The sequence below is a fragment of the Microcaecilia unicolor genome, chromosome 9 (assembly GCF_901765095.1).
Source record: "Microcaecilia unicolor chromosome 9, aMicUni1.1, whole genome shotgun sequence".
Classification (NCBI taxonomy): Eukaryota; Metazoa; Chordata; class Amphibia; order Gymnophiona; family Siphonopidae; genus Microcaecilia; species Microcaecilia unicolor.
In genome coordinates, this window is record NC_044039.1 from 197,027,112 (window position 1) to 197,046,796 (window position 19,685).

At 47.5% G+C, this 19,685-nt stretch overlaps 1 protein-coding gene across 1 annotated transcript in view; it reads right to left on the bottom strand.

The window, feature by feature from the left end:
- Positions 1-3,294: 3,294 nt before the first annotated feature.
- Positions 3,295-19,685, bottom strand: part of LOC115477051 (cholesterol 24-hydroxylase-like) — a 38,649-nt gene continuing 22,258 nt past the window's right edge. The window contains exons 6-8 of the mRNA XM_030213666.1: positions 13,459-13,596; positions 11,131-11,241; positions 3,295-3,349 (exon numbers count right to left, since the gene is read on the bottom strand). The gene's annotated coding sequence lies outside the window, so the exon portion shown is untranslated. The remainder of the gene's footprint in view (positions 3,350-11,130; positions 11,242-13,458; positions 13,597-19,685) is intronic.

Genomic DNA, 19,685 nt, shown 5'->3' on the forward strand with positions numbered 1-19,685 from the left:
CTGTCAGGATGTGTTGTTTGCTTCACTGCAGCTACGGGTCCAGCCTCGACCTCTCCTCACTACCAGATGACCTATGCTTTCCTTCACTCCCCTAAGCAACCCTCTTTCTACTAACCCACAATATCCATCTCTACCTGAAGTTCCCACTGCTCACCAAACATGCCCACCAAGCCGTGATCTCCCCCTACCTCAACGTTGGTACTGTGCAACAATTTTCTCCCTCCCACTTACCCATAATCTCCCTTCCTCCTTATCCCACGGGTCGATGTTCACAGCATAACTTTGCGGTGAAAAGAAGATGCTGCTTGATCGGAGACAGTCCCTGATATAGCTTATCGCGAAACATGGATTCATGTTGGCGTGAAAAGTCTCCTTTGCTACAATGTGTATTGTCTTATGGAAATCCTAACGTTAAGAACTAAAGAAGAAGCAGCTTTTTAAGCTAAGTATTTTGTTTTTTTAAAAGATATTGAATTTTTGATTTAAAAAGTAGTATTTGATTAAAAAGCAATATATAAAAAGGAAAACAAAACTCTATTGCAAACGTTTCTGGATCAATGACGAATACATGCCCACTCTAAATTGCGTTTGGCTTGAAACACTGAGCCATAGAAGCGGAGTCATGCGCATCTCACAGATCCAATATTACTACTGAAAAAAACTGTATTATTTAAGGAATATAAGACTACAGGAGCTGGGTATTTGGTTCAGATTTATATGCATCACCTCCTCCTTTGAAGGAAGTTATTGGTACTATTGATATTGAGAATCAGAGTATAATGCCGGCATTAGAGCCCATTAGTACAGGACTAGCACAGCATTAATCTGTGCAGACTGCTCGGATGGGCTTTAGCGTGAGAAAGAGTGTACACGCTAGAGATGGCTGCAAATTACATTTAAACATAGTCAAACCGTTGTTAATGAGACTCATTTGCAATGACCGCCTAATGCTCAGAGAACAGCGCAAAAACAAACCCTGCTCTTACCGCTGGAAACCTGCCACCGGCTCAGAGCTGGCGTTGGGGATTGGAAAGAGAATTTCCTTTTGATTTTCAGTTTAAAATCTGCCAGTTTTGATTTCTCTTGGAAGCGGAAGAAAGCCTGTTCAAGGCCTGTAAGCACCGGTACTGAGAGAAAGAAACGTGCGCAAATCCGAGCAACCTGAAAGTGAAAGCACACGCTGGCACCTGCCCGTTTTCCTACTCTTAAATATAAGTCTTCCAAGTTTAAAAAAAATTGATATGTGCTTCACTTTCGGGTTTGCTTGCACATGCGCACAAGAGCTGCGCTTACCGCCAAACTCTTCTGCACACGCACCAAGCACATTTCTCCATTGCTTTCGCTTGTGCAGCATGCATATCATTTGAATACAATTTCTTTTGAGCATTGGCGAAGATAGTTTTCTGTGCTGTTCCGGCGCTGAGGTGTGCGCCATTGACTTTAGAACGGGAGTTTAGGCATCGACTGCTGAGGATCCCACTGATAAACAGGCCCCCCTGGTCACCACAATCATTCACTAGTGGGCCGATGACCAGAGCAAAAACGCAGGTGCTAGAGGCTGTTAGCGCCATACTAGCACCTGCATTTGCTACCGCCTCGTGATCAGAGTCCCCCGAGCGCATGAAACAATGCGCTCATGGGCTCTGAACGCAACTAGCATGCAAATGCATGCTGAACAGGGCTCTTAGCGCAAGCAGCATGCAAATTCATGCTAAACCTATTCATGCCCCAAAGATCAGCGACCAGCATGCCAAAGATTGGCTTGCTGATCCGCGGCAACCCTACGCCAGATCGTAGCTGGCGTTAAGAGTTTGCAGACCATTGGAGAGAATGGTGAGCCCTGTTCAAGCATGCATTTGCATGCTAGAAGGCCCATTCACCCCAATTCAGAAGCCACTGCAGGAACCCCGAGCCAAGCCGACCCTACCCTCAAACCCCCCCCCCCCCCCCACCCCAGGGGGCTGGAGGTCCTGCGGACCTCCGGTCCCCAACCCCCCCCGACACAGGTTCAGGGGGGCTGGAGATCTGAGAGTCTCGAGCCCCCTAACCCCCCCCCAGCATTCTGAGATGTCCCTGGTGGCCCAGTGAGCCGTGGTCAATCCCCCCACCCCCCCTACCTTAAGCTGGAGGAGGGAGGTGGTCTCCCTCCTCTTCCATTGCGCTGCCTGCAAATGGCGGCGCCAAGCCCTGCCAGTGTATCCTGGTGCCCAGTGTATCCTGGATGCACTGGGCAGGGCTTCATGCCATTAAGGGAGTTTCTCCCTTATATGGATTGAGCCCCGCCCAGCACATCCCAGGATACACTGGTCAGGGCTGGGTCACCGCATTTTGCAGCAGCGCTGATGGAAGAGGAGGAAGCCACCTCCCTCCTCCAACTTAAGTTAGAGGGCTGGGGGGATTGACCGGAGCCCACTGGGCCACCAGGGACTTCTCAGTAATGCTGGAGGAGTTGGAGTGGGGCTGGAGACTCCCTGGATCTCCAGCCTCCCCTTAACCTGTATCAGGGGGGTTGGGGACCGTGTCTGCTGGACCTTCAGCCCCCTGTCGCTGAGAGGAAGGTCAGTCGTCATTCACACCACTGTGCCACCAGGGATTTCTCAGGAATGTTGGGGGGGATTAATGGGGGCTGGGACCCACCGGATGCGTCCAACCTTCCCCTGTAACCTGTGTCGGGGGGGCAGGGGGACTGGAGGTCTCGGAGGACCTCCAGCCCCCGTTTTGCCTGACTCGGGGCATGGGTTGTTGGGGTCTGGTGGTCCATGGACCTCCAACCCCTAGCTTGACAGGTCTGGGGCTTTTGACAGCCCAGACCTGTCAAACAAGTGTGGAGGATTCTACCCCATGATCAGAGAGAATTGCATGCTTAAATTTGCATGCAATTATCTCTGATTATAAGGGGGTGGTAAAGCCCCACGCTGTTCCAGCGCTATTTTTAGAGCGCTGTTTGGAACAGCGCGGGGGCTTTTGATCATCTGGCCATAGGTTAGGTTGGCAAACCCTGGTAGATTATGAAATATATTCTCATGCTCCGGGACCACGTTCTTTAACTTGTCGTCATCACGTTGCGATAAATTTCAATTTTACAATAATTGTCAATCCCAAATAATTTAAATAAAATTGATCTTCATTTTAAATATAAAAACATCCCCAAAGAAGAACGGAAAACTTGACGTCAGTGTTTGCGGTTTACCGGCCACTTTCAGTATCTGACTGAGAATATCCATGGGTATCTCCTCTCCGTTCTCCATGGACATCTTCCTGCGTTCAATGTCATGCCATTCCCGTGTGGCGCAGGTAACCTCACACTCTCCTGGATCTCCTTTACAGTTTTCCAATTTCCGGGCATGTACTTTATGGAAAACAAGAAAACAATACCTTGGTATATCTTCATACTTGCGGCCAGCAAAAAGTGATCAACAAGATAAGGGCACCAACATTAAGGGCAAGCCATTTAAAACCATCAATGGGGCCGCCTGTGATATTACAGACCAGTGTTTCCCAAGTTGGCCTGGAGCAGAGTGGCGTAGCTACGTGGGGCCATGGGGAGCCTGGCCCCCCCCCCCCCAAATTTCCTGTGGGCCCCTAGTTTTGCATGGCGGGGGTCCCCAACCCCCGCTAGCGTGAGAGAGTTGTCCCAGCGCAGGTCTCCGGTGCCGCCGTGTTGCCTGCCCTGCTCTGTCTTCCCCTCACGTCCGCACACGCCTTTAGTGAAACGGATAATGCTCAATTTCATTAAAGGAGTGTGCAGGATGTGAGGGGAAGACAGAGCAGGGCAGGCAACGCGCGGCGCCGGAGACTGGTGCTGGACAATGCTTCAGCTGGCGGGGGTTGGGGACCCCCACCAGCCAAGGTAATTGCTGTGGCAGTGGGGTGGGGAGCGGCAGGGTGGCAGGGGGGGGGGGGGGGCGAGGCGGCGGGAGAAGCATCAGAACAAAATGTGCCCCACCACCTCGGGCTCTGGCCCCCTCCCACTGCGAGGTCTGGGTACGTCCCTGCCCTGGAGTACTCCCTTGCCAGTCAGGTTTTCAGGGATATCCACAATGACATGCATGAGATTGATTTGCCTACACTGCTCCCAGGGGCGTAGCTACGTGGGGCCACAGGTGCATGGGCCCCCATAGATTTGGCCCTGGCCCCCCCCTGCCACCAATGCCTTCGACACCCCCCCTCCCGCCGCCAACCCTCCCCCGCTGCCGTCCGTCGCCATCGGGTACCTTTGCCGGCAGGGGTCCCCAACCCCCACCATCCGAAGTCCCTCACAGAAAACAGAAGCCTTGCAGATCAGCACTTGGCTGCGCCGGAGAAGATGACTTTGGCTGGCAGGGGTTGGGACCCCCGCCAGCAAAGGTACCCAACGCAGCGGCGGGGGAGGGTTGGCAGCAGCGGGAATGGGGGTTGAAAGGGTTGGCACTGGGTGGGGGGTCAAAGGGTGTGGGGGGGGGGGTCAAAAAAGGGCAGGGAGGTCGGCGACACCGGGGGGGTGGGGGGGAGGCTAAAATGTGCCCCCTCACCTCGGGCTCTGGACCCCCCTTCCGCCGAAGTGTGGCTACGCCCCTGCTGCCTCCATTGTATGCAAATCTCTTTTCATGCACATTCATTGTGGATATCCTGAAAACCTGACTTGCAAGGGTGTACTCCAGGACCGACCTGGGAAACACTGTCATACAGCACAGGACCAAGAAATATAGCCTCTAATGACCTTATTTCTGCTTGCATAGGTTCAGTCATAGGAGCCAGCTCTGTGGGTACTCCAGGTGCTTCAGCACTCCCAATATTGAACACACACAATGATTGTATCCAGGGAGGGGTAATTTCCATTGGGTTTAGAACCCCCAATAATTCTGAAAAATTGGCTCCCTTGGATACAGTTGTGTGTCTTATCTTGCGACCTACATTGTAACAAGGGAATAAACAATAGGTATAAACACTGAAAAACAATAGGTATAAACACTGAAAAACCTCAGGGACAAATCAAGTAAGGAAATGGAAAGAGATTTGGGATTTAGCTAATGCTTTTTCCAGTAGCGGTTCAAGGTGGGTTACAGTCAGGTAACACAATCTGAGAGGCCCTTTCACTAACTGTGCTAGACGCTAATGAGTGCCTAACGCAGTTTAAAATAGCAAACCACGGGATGCACTCAGTCCTGTGGTAATCCAGGTGCTAATATATACATATATATATATATATATAGTAACATAGTAACATAGTAGATGACGGCAGAAAAGACCTGCACGGTCCATCCAGTCTGCCCAACAAGATAACTCATATTTGCTGCTTTTTGTGTATACCCTACTTTGATTTGTACCTGTGTTCTTCAGGGCACAGACCGTATAAGTCTGCCCAGCACTATCCCCGCCTCCCAACCACCAGCCCCGCCTCCCACCACCGGCTCTGGCCCAGACCGTATACGTCTGTCCAGCACTATCCCCCGCCTCCCAACCACCGGCTCTGGCACAGACCGTACAAGTCTGTCCAGCACTATCCCTGCCTCCCAGCCACCTGCCCTTCCTCCCAACCACCGGCTCTGGCACAGACCGTATAAGTCTGCCCAGCACTATCCTCACCTCCCAACCATCAGCCCTGCCTCCAACCACTGGCTGTGGCACAGACCGTACAAGTCTGCCCAGCACTATCCCCGCCTCCCAACCACCAGCCCCGCCTCCCGATCTTGACTAAGCTCCTGAGGATCCATTCCTTCGGCACAGGATTCCTTTATGCTTATCCCACGCATGTTTGAATTCCGTTACTGTTTTCATTTCCTTTTTTTTTTTTTTTTGAGGGGACAAGTCAGGAGTCAGAGAGTGGGCATTCATGTGTTAACCCGTTAGCGCATCCACATTAGCGCATACTAACTTGCGCGAGTCCTTACTACCTTCAAACTGGGTAAGTACTCATGTGGTAAACCTTTTTTTAATCTTTTAAATATAGAAGCTACTTGTAAATCCCCAAGTCTACAAAACAGATCATACATCACCTTGGACTCAAAAATTTGTTTTTTGAATTTTCACTTAATGCAATTTAAAAATAAATCTACACACAAAAAAGTTTAGTGTATCAAAATGTGCTCAGTTCCGTGCCTGGTGCAACCATTATATCCTCAGGGAGAATATGTGGTCATATCACAGTTGGAACCATCACTGCACATTCGATGTTCCACCTCCTTAATGTATGTACGTACATCCAGAAGGCAAAAGTAGAGACTAATAGACGATTTATATTAGCAGAAGCCAAAAACTTTTTAAATCTTTTGAATATATGTATGCTGTTTTAATGGTTATTAAGCATATTTGAGCATATTGACCTCTGATCAGAAAATCAGTGTCTATTGAATTTTCATATCTCTATATGGATGTGCATGTATGTTTTTATTGGCATTATTTATATGTTATATGTTTTGATTTGTAGTGTATTTATTGACCCCTGATGCAGACGCTTTTTAGCGTCGAAACACGGCCTGTGTCGGGTCGTTATCTCTGATATAATAAAGACTGTTGGACTCACGTCTCCAGTGGTGAATCGTCTATTAGTCTCTACTTTTGCCTTCTGTGATTCGTCATCGTAGAGAACTTTTCCTGTTCTATATTGTGGATGTACGTACATCCAGACCAGATGTAAGGCCTTCACCATATATTGGATAATATACTAGACTTAGATTAACACATTTTCATATTTATCAGAAAGAAACATTACCCAACCTTTTCAAAACACTGCTGACACAATCCTATACTAAATATGTGGAGGTACATGCATATTCAGTGACACTAATATAACCGACCAAAAACCAAACAATCAGAGCTGTACAAAACAATATGCACAGAAAAATAATATCCTCAAGGGAAGTGATTATATTATATCTTAGGGCTCTGTTTACTAAGGTACGTTAGTGTTTTTAGCACGCCTATAACGCTGTTTAGTAAACAGGGCCCTTAGTCTTGTCTGCGTTGAGCATTAGCATGTGCCAGGTGGCTAAGGACTTTAGATTGTTAATACACAATGATACAGCTGAATAAGGTTAAAGCTGTAGTTTCAGAACCAGTGAGCCAAATAAAGATGTCATCAGCATATGAAAGAAAACAAGCACCTGATGGTAAACCAATAATGCTCACGGTATTCATAAGTAGATTAAATAAAGCGCGACCTAACCAACTTTCAGAAATCACTGAAAACCTGCCTCTTCAACAAGGCATACCGCAACGATCCTTCATATGAACTTTAACGCATTACCACTTTATCTATTATTCCGAATACGATCTCTTTAAACCTGTTTGTTTGCTTAATTTTATTTGTCATTCATGTTCTCTATGTCATACCACTTACATCTCTCACTCGGGAATGGCGATTGCCATGATGGAACAATGTAAGCCACATTGAGCCTGCAAATTGGTGGGAAAATGTGGGACACAAATGCAACAAATAAAAAATATCTTCCTTGTTATATTGTAAGTCACATTGACCCGAACGCCTGTTTGGATAATGTGGGGTATAAGAACTAATAAATGGAAAAATGAAAATGGAAAAACTGATGACCCAACATGGCCGTGTTTCGGCAAGTGTCTTCCTCAGGGTTCCTTGATTTTCAGTGTGAGTAAACTCAATACGTTTTCACAAACCTTAAGACTCTCATATGATCAGCTGGTTTAACTCAGTGGTGTAGGTCCGTGGGGCCTGGGCCCCCGTAGATTTGGCCCTGGCCCCCCTGGCGACGATCCCCTTGAACCCCCCTCCCGCCACCAACCCTCCCCCGCCGCCGCCCGCCCTGCTGCCGCCACATCAGATACTTCGTTTCCTGCAGCCGAAGAGAGTCTTCTTTAGTTCAGCGCCGGAGAAGCGCCTTCGTTCAAGGAAGTTCTTGCTGTGATCAGCTGTTTCTGATGCCTTACATCATGCACGTAAGGCGTCAGAAACAGCTGATCACAGCAGGAACTTCCTCGAACGAAGGCGCTACTCCGGCGCTGAACTAAAGACGACTCTATTCGGCTGCAGCAACGAGATATCTGACGCGGCAGCAGGAGAGGGTTGGTGGCGGGAGGGGGGTCCAATGTGGCGGCTGCGGCGGCTGGGGGGGGGCGACGGCAGGGGTGGTGGCTAAACAGTGCCCCCCCACCTCGGGCTCTGCCCCCCCCTCCCAGCGAGGTCTGGCTACGCCCCTGGTTTAACTTTGCAGCGACTACAAACATATGAGCTTCTGAAGACTTTCTGTTTTAACACTGTTTTGCACAGTATAGCAGTATCTTTGTTGGATCAACTGATTATACGAGAGGCTTATTTATTTATTTATTTATCTATCGCATTTGTACCCCATCTTTTTGCAGGCTCAATGGGGCTTACAGAGTAGGTTATGATAGAGTCAAGACATGGTTTAAATACAGTTGATCATAAGCTGAGGTAGAAGAGATTTAGTTGGGTGGATGTTGGGTAGGTTGTGTTTTAGGTGAGTTTGGGTATATTGGGGGATGATTTGTATCATTGAGAGTGACTTTTGTAAGCTTTGTTGAAGAGGTGTGTTTTCAGAGCTTTGCGGAAGCTGGTTAGATTGTTCATCATTTTCAGGGTCTTGGGTAGCGCATTCCAAAACTGTGTGCTTTTGTATGCGAAGGTCGTAGCATAGGCCTGTTTGTATTTCACTCCTTTACAGCTGGGAAAATTCAGATTGAGGAATTTGCGGGCCGATCTTTTGGCGTTTCTGGGCGGTAGGTCCACTAGGTTTAGCATATAGAGTGGGGCATCTGCGTGAATGATTTTGTGCACGGTTGTGCAGATTTTGAACTCAATTCGTTCCTTGAGCGGAAGCCAATGTAGTTTCTCTCTTAGGGGCTTTGCACTTTCATATTTAGGTTTCCAAAGATGAGTCTGGCTGCCGTGTTTGGGTTGTTTGGAGTTTTTTAATGGTCTGTTCTTTACAGCCTGCGTACAGAGCGTTGCAGTAGTCCAGGTGGCTTAGAACTAGTGACTGTACTAGGGTGCGAAAGATGATTCTTGGGAAAAAAGGTTTAAATTCTTTTGAGTTTCCACATCGATTGGAACATTTTTTTCGTTGTGTTCTTCACGTGGGTATCGAGTGTGAGGTTTCGTGAAAACACATTTCCCCCCCCCCCCCCCCCCCCCATATTCAACACATTCAACCAGCCAGGAACAGCACCTGGCCGGTTAAATGGCACTTAATCAGCTATTCTGCGATATTCAGCAGAGTATAGCCAGTTATCCCCCGCTGAATACTCCAGTTAGTGCCTAGGAGATAACCTGCTATATCGTGCGATATAACTGGCTATCCTGAACATTCAATTCATATCTGGCTACTGTAAGCAGCCACATTGGGCCGCTTAATAGCTGGTATATCTTGGCTGGTTAAAGTTAACAGACTATCTTTGAATATCGACTTAGCGGGTTAACTTCAAACCAGCTAAAAATAAACCGGATATTCAATGCCTGTCACTGGAAACGGCCCGGCATTGAATATCTGGACAGACCACGGGAGTCAACCGGGTTCCCTCACGCAGTCTGAATATTGGCCCCACTGAGTTTACTCACGTTGAAAATCAAGGACCTCTGGTGCAGGCACGTAACGAAACACGGCTGTGTCGGATCATCAATAAATTATTAACCCAAGTGCGGCTCCAGTGACATTATCCCAGTGACCATCTCTGCTTTTTGCTGTTACAAGACTGCACACAGGTGTACACATCAAATGTAGGTGCCTTGGAAGACTGCGCCTATTTTTACACGATCTGCACTTAAGCATCCTAAGGATGCAGTTGTACATGCATCAAGAACACATCTGCACCTTCTTTGGAGCAGAGAAAAATTTGCGTGAAAGAATTCGTCCATTAATGAGGGACACTGTGCAAAGCTATTTTATAAAGACACATAGAGGTGTATTTTCAAAGCACTTAGACTTACAAAGTTATGTGGAGGGGCATTTTCGAAAGAAACGTCTAAGTTGGAATTTGGTTGTCTTTGTAAAATGGCCAAATTCAGAGGCGGGGAGAAGGTCATTTCTAAAAAAGATAGACGTCCATCTTTGTGTTCGAAAATACCATGGACGTCCTTGGATTTGGAAGTCTTTGATTTTCGGCCATTTTCGAAACCCAAAAACATCCAAGTCTAAAACATCCAAATTCAAAGCCATTTGGACGTGGGAGGAGCCAGCATTTTTAGTACACTGGTCCCCCTGACATGCCAAGACAGCAACTGGGCACCCTAGGGGGCACTGCAGTGGACTTCATAAAATGCTCCCAGGTACACAGCTCCCTTACCTTGTGTGTTGAGCCCCCCCAAAACCCACTACACCCAACTGTACACCACTACCATAGCCCTTACAGGTGAAGAGGGGCACCTATATGTGGGTACAGAAGGTTTCTGGGGGGTTTTGGAGGGTTCGTTGTTTCCTCCACAAATGTGACAGGTAGGGGGGGGTAAGGGCCTGGGTGCACTGCACCTACTATTAAACTACTCCAGGGACCTGTATGTGCTGTCATAGACCGGAGTATGACATCTGAGGCTGGTATAGAGGCTGACAAGTAACATTTTTAATGATGCTTTTTGAGGGTGGCAGGGAGTTAGTGATCACTGGGTGAGTAAGGGGAGGTCATCCCTGATTCCCTCCAGTGGTCATCTGGTCATTAAGGCAGTATATCAAGTCCCATTTCCCTTATTCGTAATAAAAACAGGTCTGGGTGAAAACGTCCAAGTTTTAGTCCTGGACGTCTTTGATTTTTTTCCATTATGGCTCAAAGACGTCCAAATCTTAGGAACGCCCGAGTCCCGCCTTGACCATGCCTCCGATATGCCCCCTTGAGTTTTGGACGTCCTTGCGATGCACTTCCGATAAAGAAGTCCAAAATCGGGTTTCAATTATACTGATTTGGACGTCCAAGTGCCGACTTGTCACTTTTTGGGACGTCCATCTCTTTCAAAAATGAACCTGATAGTAACCTCTGTAACTTTGTAAGTCTAAGTGCTGTCAAAATGAGCCTCAAAGGGGCCTATATCACCTGTATACAACAGGTACTTTTTGGACATTTTGCAGAGGCGTCCTGGGATAAACTTAACCTGCCTGTACAGAGTAGCTAAACTGCTTGCACTCATATTCTGTGGCAGGAGGGACACACAGTGGCAACAAATCTGCAAACCTTGAATGCAGGATTTCGGATTGTCGTCACCCCCTTCATAGCCATTGAGATTGCCCGAGGGAAAGGTGTCTGGTCATCCTGCAGCGCATTCAGTTCTAAGCCAAAAGCTACCTGAGAGGAACCAGAGGAGAGACAGCAGTTTAGTCATCTACTATTTTCTGTCCATGTTTATTAATATGCAGTGTCGTTCCTGGGGGGGGCTGGCACCCGGGGCGGATCGCCGATGCGCCCCCCCCCCTCCCCGGCGAAAGGACACCCCCCCGCCGGGTGCACACCGCTGGGGGGGTGCCGTACACGCCTGTCCTCCGTTGTTCCATGCTTCTTCTCTGCCCGGAACAGGAACCTGTTCCGGGGCAGAGAAGAAGCATGGAACAACAGAGGACAGGCGTGCGCGGCACCCCCCAGCGGCGTGCACCCGGGGCGGACCGCACCCACCGCCCCCCCCCTAGGAACGCCACTGTTAATATGTAATATACCACCTTTCTGGCAAAGGAAACAAGGTGGTCCACAATATATAAACAATTGGAAAAAAACCTCCGTAAACCAGAGGGGACAGTGGTGAAAAAAAAAAAAAAAGGAATGAAGAAGATGCCAGAGAAGATAATATTAGACAGGACACAGCAACACTACAGCCCCCCCCCCCCCAAAAAAAAGAAACCTGGTGTCCCCAAAAGGTTATGTGAAAAGGCAGGTCTTCAAGGCAGATCTGAACCATACATAAGATGATATAGAGGGGCATTTTTCGAACGGGGATGCCCATCTCTGAGGATGTCCCCGCGAAGGGGCGGGGCATCCCGTATTATCGAAACAAGATGGGCGTCCATCTTTCATTTCGATAATACGGTCCAGGACGCCCAAATCTCAACATTTAGGTTGACCTAAGAGATGGTCGACCTAAATGTTGAGATGGTCGACCTTAGAGATGGACGACCTCGGTTTTCGCCGACAGTGGAAACCGAGGACGCCCATCTCAAAAACGACTAAATGCAAGCCCTTTGGTCGTGGGAGGAGCCAGCATTCATAGTGCACTGGTCCCCCTCGAATGCCAGGACACCAACCGGGCACCCTAGGGGGCACTGCAGTGGACTTCACAAAGTGCTCCCAGGTGAATAGCTCCCTAACCTTTGGTGCTGAGCCTCCCCAAAACCCACTCCCCACGACTGTACACCACTACCATAGCCCTAAGGGGTGAAGGGGGGCACCTACATTGTGGGCACAGTGGGTTTCGGGTGGGTTTTGGAGGGCTCACATTTACCACCACAAGTGTAACAGGTAGGGGAGGATGGGCAAGGGTCTGTCTGCCTGAAGTGCACTGCACCCACTAAAAACTGCTCCAGGGACCTGCATACTGTTGTCAGGGAGCTGGGTATGACATTTGAGGCTGGCATAGATGCTGGAAAAAATGTTTTTTAATGTTTTTTTGGGGGGGTGGGGGGGGGTTGGTGACCACTGGGGGAGTAAGGAGAGGTCATCCCTGATTTCCTCCGGTGGTCATCTGGTCAGTTTGGGCACCTTTTCGAGGCTTGGTCGTGAAACAAATTGGACCAAGTAAAGTCGGCCAAATGCTCATCAGGGACGCCCTTCTTTTCCATTATCGGCCTAGGACGCCCATCTCTTAACCACGCCCTAGTCCCGCTTTCGGTACACTGCCGACATGCCCCTGTGACTTTGGTCGTCCCCGTGACAGAAAGCAGTTGAGGACGCCCAAAATCGGCTTTCGATTATGCCAATTTGGGCGACCCTGAGAGGACGACGCCCATCTCCCGATTTTGTCAGAAGATGGGCGTCCTTCTCTTTCGATTATGCCGCTGTTGGTCTGCAGTGTGGGTGGGAGAAAGTTCCAGAGCGCAAAGAAGGCAGCTGCGTGCCTGGCGGATTCCAAGCGAGCAGGGGCTGCCTGTGGAATGAACATCTGGAAACTGGTAGAACAAAGAAAACGGAATGAGGTGAAAGGAGCGATGAGAGAAGTAAGGTAAACTGGGTGGCAGGCCAACATAAACGGCTTTATGAACCGTGATGTCCTTAAAATGAATGCGGTAGACAGCAGGAAGCCAATGATGGGTTTCCATGCACTGAAAGGAGTGTGGTTTCCATATGTGCCTTCTCACTGGTCTTTTTACGTTCAAAGGCTTCCTGGAAAAAATGGCGCAGCGGCAGTGTTGCGTGCTGCCATGCAGAGGGTCCCCATTTAGACTCCTGGACCAGCCAGAGCTGGAACTGCTGAAGAACTTTGCCTCAGCTCCAATCTGGCCTCGAGAACAAAACATGCGCTGTCGGCTCTGTCTGTTCTGCACTTTAAACGCAAGTCATAATGACAAAAATTCTCACTTTTGCAATCACATCCAGGGTCAGTCTGCTTAGCAGATTGTGCATTTTGACTTCAGTTTTGCCATTGGCCTTTTCTGTCAGTCTGTCCATCAAATCCTCGGCCTTTCATTGAATACGTCCATCAAACCAATCAGGTAACTGCAGGACACAAAATGTGCACAGCTAAATTATTTCAAGTCAGTCATTTGACTCACGTCCAAAACATTTCCTTCCTTGCATCGATCCCGATATCTGTACCCTGTACCCCCTTTTTGTCACTCATGTAAGATCTCCTTCCACCATACATTCTCCTCCATTTTACTCATATAGTTTAACACCAACACTTTGTATTTCTTTTAAAGACTGTTATCCAGAGATTCCTATATCCTTCAGTGATCATATGTACAGGTTTTTCTGTGAGTGTGTGTTTGTGTGTAACCCCATGCTAGCCCTGCTATTGTTTCCAATATATATATATATACACAACACACACACACATGTTATTCCATATACATATATGAGTATATTTTTTAATCAGATGACATACATAAGTTGTATTATCAACATATATTATTATTTAATTTTTATTACTTGTTGGACTGTACGTTTTGGATTGTGTTTCTTATACGACATTTCCTCATCAATTTAGAACACCATAGACTTCTCTAATATGTTTATTATTTCAATGGATCATTTATTTTTATTCATTTATATTATTGCATAAATCTATTTAATGCAAGTTATCCTCTGAATTCACATATGTAATGCTTATTTGTACACTTTAAAAGAAGCTCTAAAGTGCTAACATTTTTAACAAGACTGTGTGAAACAAATTAAAAAAAATATTCCAAACAAACCACAAATGAATTGAAACATGTTTTCATGTTCACATCCCTCTGCACAAGCTGTGGTCTTACTCTGAGTGAATCCCTTAAAGTATTAGCATACCCAAAATGAGATGGTCGCCGCATCTCAAAAAAGATATAGTGGAATTAGAAAAGGTGCAAAGAAGGGCGACAAAAATGATAAAGAGGATGGGACGACTTCCCTATGAGGAAAGGCTAAAGTGGCTAGGGCTCTTCAGCTTGGAGAAAAGGCGGCTGAGGGGAGATATGATAGAGGTCTGTAAAATAATGAGTGGAGTTTGAACGGGTAGATGTGAAGCATCTGTTCACGCTTTCCAAAAATACTAGGACTAGGGGGGCATGCGATGAAGCTAGAATGTAGTAAATTTAAAACGAATCGAGAAAAATTTTCTTCACTCAACGTGTAATTAAACTCTGGAGTTCATTGCCAGAGAATGTGGTAAAGGCGGTTAGCTTAGCAGAGTTTTAAAAAGGTTTGGACGGCTTCCTAAAGGAAAAGTCCATAGACTATTATTAAATGGACTTGGGGAAAATCCACTATTTCTGGGATAAGCAGTATAAAATGTTTTGTACTTTTTTGGGATCTTGCCAGGTGTTTGTGACCTGGATTGGCCATTGTTGGAAACAGGATGCTGGGCTTGATGGACCTTTGGTCTTTCCCAGGATAGTAATACTTATGTACCCCTTGCTACACGCTGCATCTCAAAATGAAGTACTAAGAACAGTGGAAATGTACTTGACTGATCTGGAGTACTGTGTCCAATCCCAGAGCCTATGATGGTAATTCTATATCAGCAGCGTACTTACCTTTTATGGCACCCAGGGCGGAGCGCACACCCTCCAGGCAGTGCACACCTCCCCCCCCCCCCCCCCCACCATGCCGGGCAGAGTGTACATATCTCCTCTTCCAAGCAGGGGGTGTGCAGAGCAGGTGTACGGCTGTCAGATCTGCTGGTCCTCTGCCCCCTCTGACATCAACTTCCTGTTTCGGGGCAAGACACTGGTAGAGCCGAAAGCCACGCACCTGCTCTGCGCACCCCCTTGCTGCCTGCACTCGGGGCAGACCGCCCTCACCACCCTGCCCTAGGTATGTTAGAGTTCTATATAAAGGGTGAGGCAAAACAAAAGTAACTGTCATGAAATGCCTAGCACCCTCCTGGGGCTAACCATGTATCTAAAGGGTCCAACCCAGCACTGCTCAGGACCCGCCTGTACCTGTGTCTGTGCTCCTACACTGGTACCCTCCACCCACTGCACTGAGTCCCGCTTGCCTCTGAGCAAGTCTCCCACGCACAAGTTAATTCCCCGATGGTTTTCTAAGGACACTGGGGCACAATCCCCACAGACCAAGAACACAAACTACCAGGATTCTGAGTCAGTCCAGGACAACAGAGCTAATAAACTAATAGATTATTATCAGAAAAATTAACATAATGAATGGTGAAAATGTGTAAACAACAAACAGTAACCGGTACAAATAACAGGAATCAACATTAAAAATAACTAAACACTTTCTTACTACCTAGAGGTACCTGGGGAATTCAGGAAAAGTAACTGCTCACAGGATTTGAAATGGGTCTCAGTGCAGAGATCGCCACTCTCCACATTCCCACTCTGAGACTGGGGATTCGATTCCAGCATTCTCTGACTGGATTTTGCTCTTCAGGGCCAATCAGGGCCCACAGCATTAACACTGAGGATATTTGGCCAATGGCAGTGCAGGTTACTTTCCCTCAGAGGCTTTCCTCTCTTCCTATGGAAAATAAGCTGAAAGGAAAATAGCCACAGCTTTAAAGAACAGGACAGGCACCACCTGCTGGCCAATTAAGGGAAATGCAACTGAGGGAAAAAATGTCATACAGCAACATAATAAATAATAGACATAAGTCCCTGTTTTGCCACAGTAACCCCCCTAGAATTTTGTTGTTCTCAGCAACTGCTTAGAAATTTCAATATGAAATTTTATAGCTTTATTGAGGGCGGCCCACTCAAAACTCAGTCCTGGATTTCAAGCATGCTGACTTTAGTAAAATGGGGGAATACCTGAGGAAGGAGCTGATGGGCTGGGAGGACGAACGAGAAGTGGAAGGACAGTGGTCCAGGCTGAAAGAAGCTATAAATATGGCCACAAAACCTTTATGTAAGGAGAGTAATAAAAGCAAGAGAAAAAGGAAACCGATATGGTTCTCCAAGCAAGTGCCGAGAAAATAAAGGCCAAGAGTTGGCGTTCCTGAAATACAGAAAAACTCAAGAAGAGGAACACGGAGAGGAATACCGAATGAAACTGAAAGAAGCCAAGAGAAAGATACATCTGGCGAAAGCGCAAGCAGAAGAACAATTCTTGGAGTGATTCTAGACAACCACCTTTCAATTGAAAATCACGCTATAACCCACTACAAAGAAAATGCTCAATATGATGTGGATATTGAAACGCGTAAAACCCTATCTTCCCCTGAAAACTTTAGTAGAATTGGAAAAGGTACAGCGAAGGGCGACAAAAATGATAGTGGGGATGGGACGACTTTCCTATGAAGAGAGGCTGAGAAGGCTAGGGCTTTTCAGCTTGGAGAAGAGACGCTGAGGGGAGATATGATAGAAGTGTATAAAATAATGAGTGGAATGGATCGGGTGGATGTGAAGCGACTGTTCACGCTATCCAAAAATACTAGGACTAGAGGGCATGAGTTGAAGCTACAGTGTGGTAAATTTAAAACGAATCGGAGAAAATTTTTCTTCACCCAACGTGTAATTAGACTCTGGAATTCGTTGCCGGAGAACGTGGTACGGGCGGTTAGCTTGACGGAGTTTAAAAAGGGGTTAGATAGATTCCTAAAGGACAAGTCCAGAGACCGCTATTAAATGGACTTGGAAAAATTCCGCATTTTTAGGTATAACTTGTCTGGAATGTTTTTACGTTTGGGGAGCGTGCCAGGTGCCCTTGACCTGGATTGGCCACTGTCGGTGACAGGATGCTGGGCTAGATGGACCTTTGGTCTTTCCCAGTATGGCACTACTTATGTACTTATGTACTTAATTTAGTACAATCCACGGTACTTACCCATGTCGACTACTGTAATAGCATTTTCCTTGGCTGCAAGGCCCATATCCTGAAAAAAACTTCAGACTGCCCAGAATACAGCAGCAAGACTCGTTTTTGGCAAATCACGTTTTAAGTCTGTCACCCCTCTTTGTGCAAAACTTCACTGGCTCCCTATCAAAGAACAAATCAACTTCAAGATCCACACTAGAGGTCTGCACGGGAACGGGGTTTGCGGGAATCCCGCAGGTTCCCCCCTGGTCAGCGGGAGTGCCGCGGGGACGGAAACAGACACGCGGGATTCCCGTGGGGATGGAGGATGTTCTGGCAGGATTCCCGTGGGGACGCGCACATACCTTTGTTTGAGACTGGAATGAACATAGTTTGCAGATACTTACAATTCCACCCAGTGAACCGGGGAGAACCAGACAACTGGCCTAAGAGGACACATACTGATCTCCCCATTCCTATCACCCGAAGTAAAAGGGAGCAAACAGCCGGATCCACTGTATTTTCGCCCACCCCATCCTCTCCTGCACCCCATACGAACCCTGGAGCTCACCTTTGCTCAGGAGCACGGCCATGGCGCACAACTCAAGTTGCAGCCAGAAGGAGAGAAAAGCGCAGCGTCGATCCATTTAAGCCCCGGGTGGTCGCCCCTTCCTCGGCTGCCATCTCCACCTCCTGCGCTTTAGGCTCGCAGTCACAGTGGCATGGCTAAAGAGCACACACGCAAGCAGAGCTCGTCCATACCTTCGGGAGCCCACTACTAGCACTGTCACCCCAGGTGGCGCTCGGGCGGCTGCTTAAATATCCCCGGACAGTCCGCAACCTGCCCGCCCTCTGCAAACATTGGATAACGCAACGCCAGGTTCCGCCCCCTAGGTCGCTGTCTTTCACTCTGACTGGCTTTCCTCACTGCCCGTCGACTGAGTAAGTGTGGAAAGGTGAGTGGGCGTTCACGGAGAGGTACAGTACGCGAGCCCGCAACGCTGGTTGGTGGACCGTCTTGTCATGAAAAATGCAGAGGAGCAGTTAAACATTCAGTATGCATGAACTATACAGGAGTCAAGAGAGAAGTGCAGAGGAGCATTCTTTGAATATGCAGAGTCTATAGATACTTATGGAATAGTAGATGGAGTACTAGAGGTGAGAAATGCCGAGGCGCATTTAAACATGGATACCCTTCCACTTTAGTTCTTCCTTTTTTTATGGGGACGGGTGGGGACAGAGGAGATTACTCACGGGGAAGGGTGGGGATGGGTTAGATTCTGGTGGGGATGAGCGGGGACGGGTTTGATTCCAGCGGAGATGGGTCGCATTTCTGTCCCCGTGCAACTCTCTAGTCCACACATTAATCCACAAGATTATCCACGGTGAATCTCCGAACTATATGCTCAATCTGTTGACCTCCCTACCAGAAACAGGTCTGAATCTTCGCGAAATTACCTCAACCCTGCATTCCCCAACTGCAAAGGAATCAAGTACAAGACCTATCATGGATCTAATTTCTCCTTCCTGGGCAGTCAACTCTGGAATGCTCTCCCCAGATCTATCCGATCAATCTGCGACTACCTACCCTTCCGGAAGCACTAATACCCATTATTCAGCAAGCCTATCCAAACAATCCAGATTATCTTATGAACCATCTACCTACACATACCCACCCCCATGATAACGACATTGACCCAGACTTCATGTCCCACTTACTCCCCTCTCCATTGCCTTTTCTACCCACTCATCTCGTCTATTATCTGGTATAATTAACTTTTACCCTCTCTATCAATATTCTGTATTCCTTTTACCATGTAAGCCGCGTTGAACCTGCTTTGAGTGGAAAAGCGCAGGATACAAATGTAATAATAAATAAATAAACAAATGGCTAGAAATGTAGGAAGGGGTGACACAACTTTCTTCAGGTACTGCCGTGTGGGAATCGCTAGCACGTTTGGTAAAAAAGGGCCTCTATCCTTACAAAAAAGATTCTAAGTATATGCTGCTCATTTTGACTGGGGCCAGCACAAGAAATTTTCCGCTAAGGTGCAGGATGGCGTAGAAGATTTCTGCAGAGAATTTCTTGTCAATCTTTCTAATTTAACGCCAGCCTTGTTATTTTCTTGCAAGCAGAAGGAAGCCTCCCCTGCAAGTTGTAAAAGCAAACTGGAAAGCAACAAACATGTGTGTGGTTGGTACAAAACCAAAAGTTAAAAACCCACCATCAACATTTTCTTCTGTGCCTAAATAAGAGCCTTGCAAAATTTTTCCCTGGATTCTATATCCCACATCTTAAGTTGTGTGTGCAAATCTGGTCGTATTTTGGATTTTCATGCGCAACTTAATTAGCT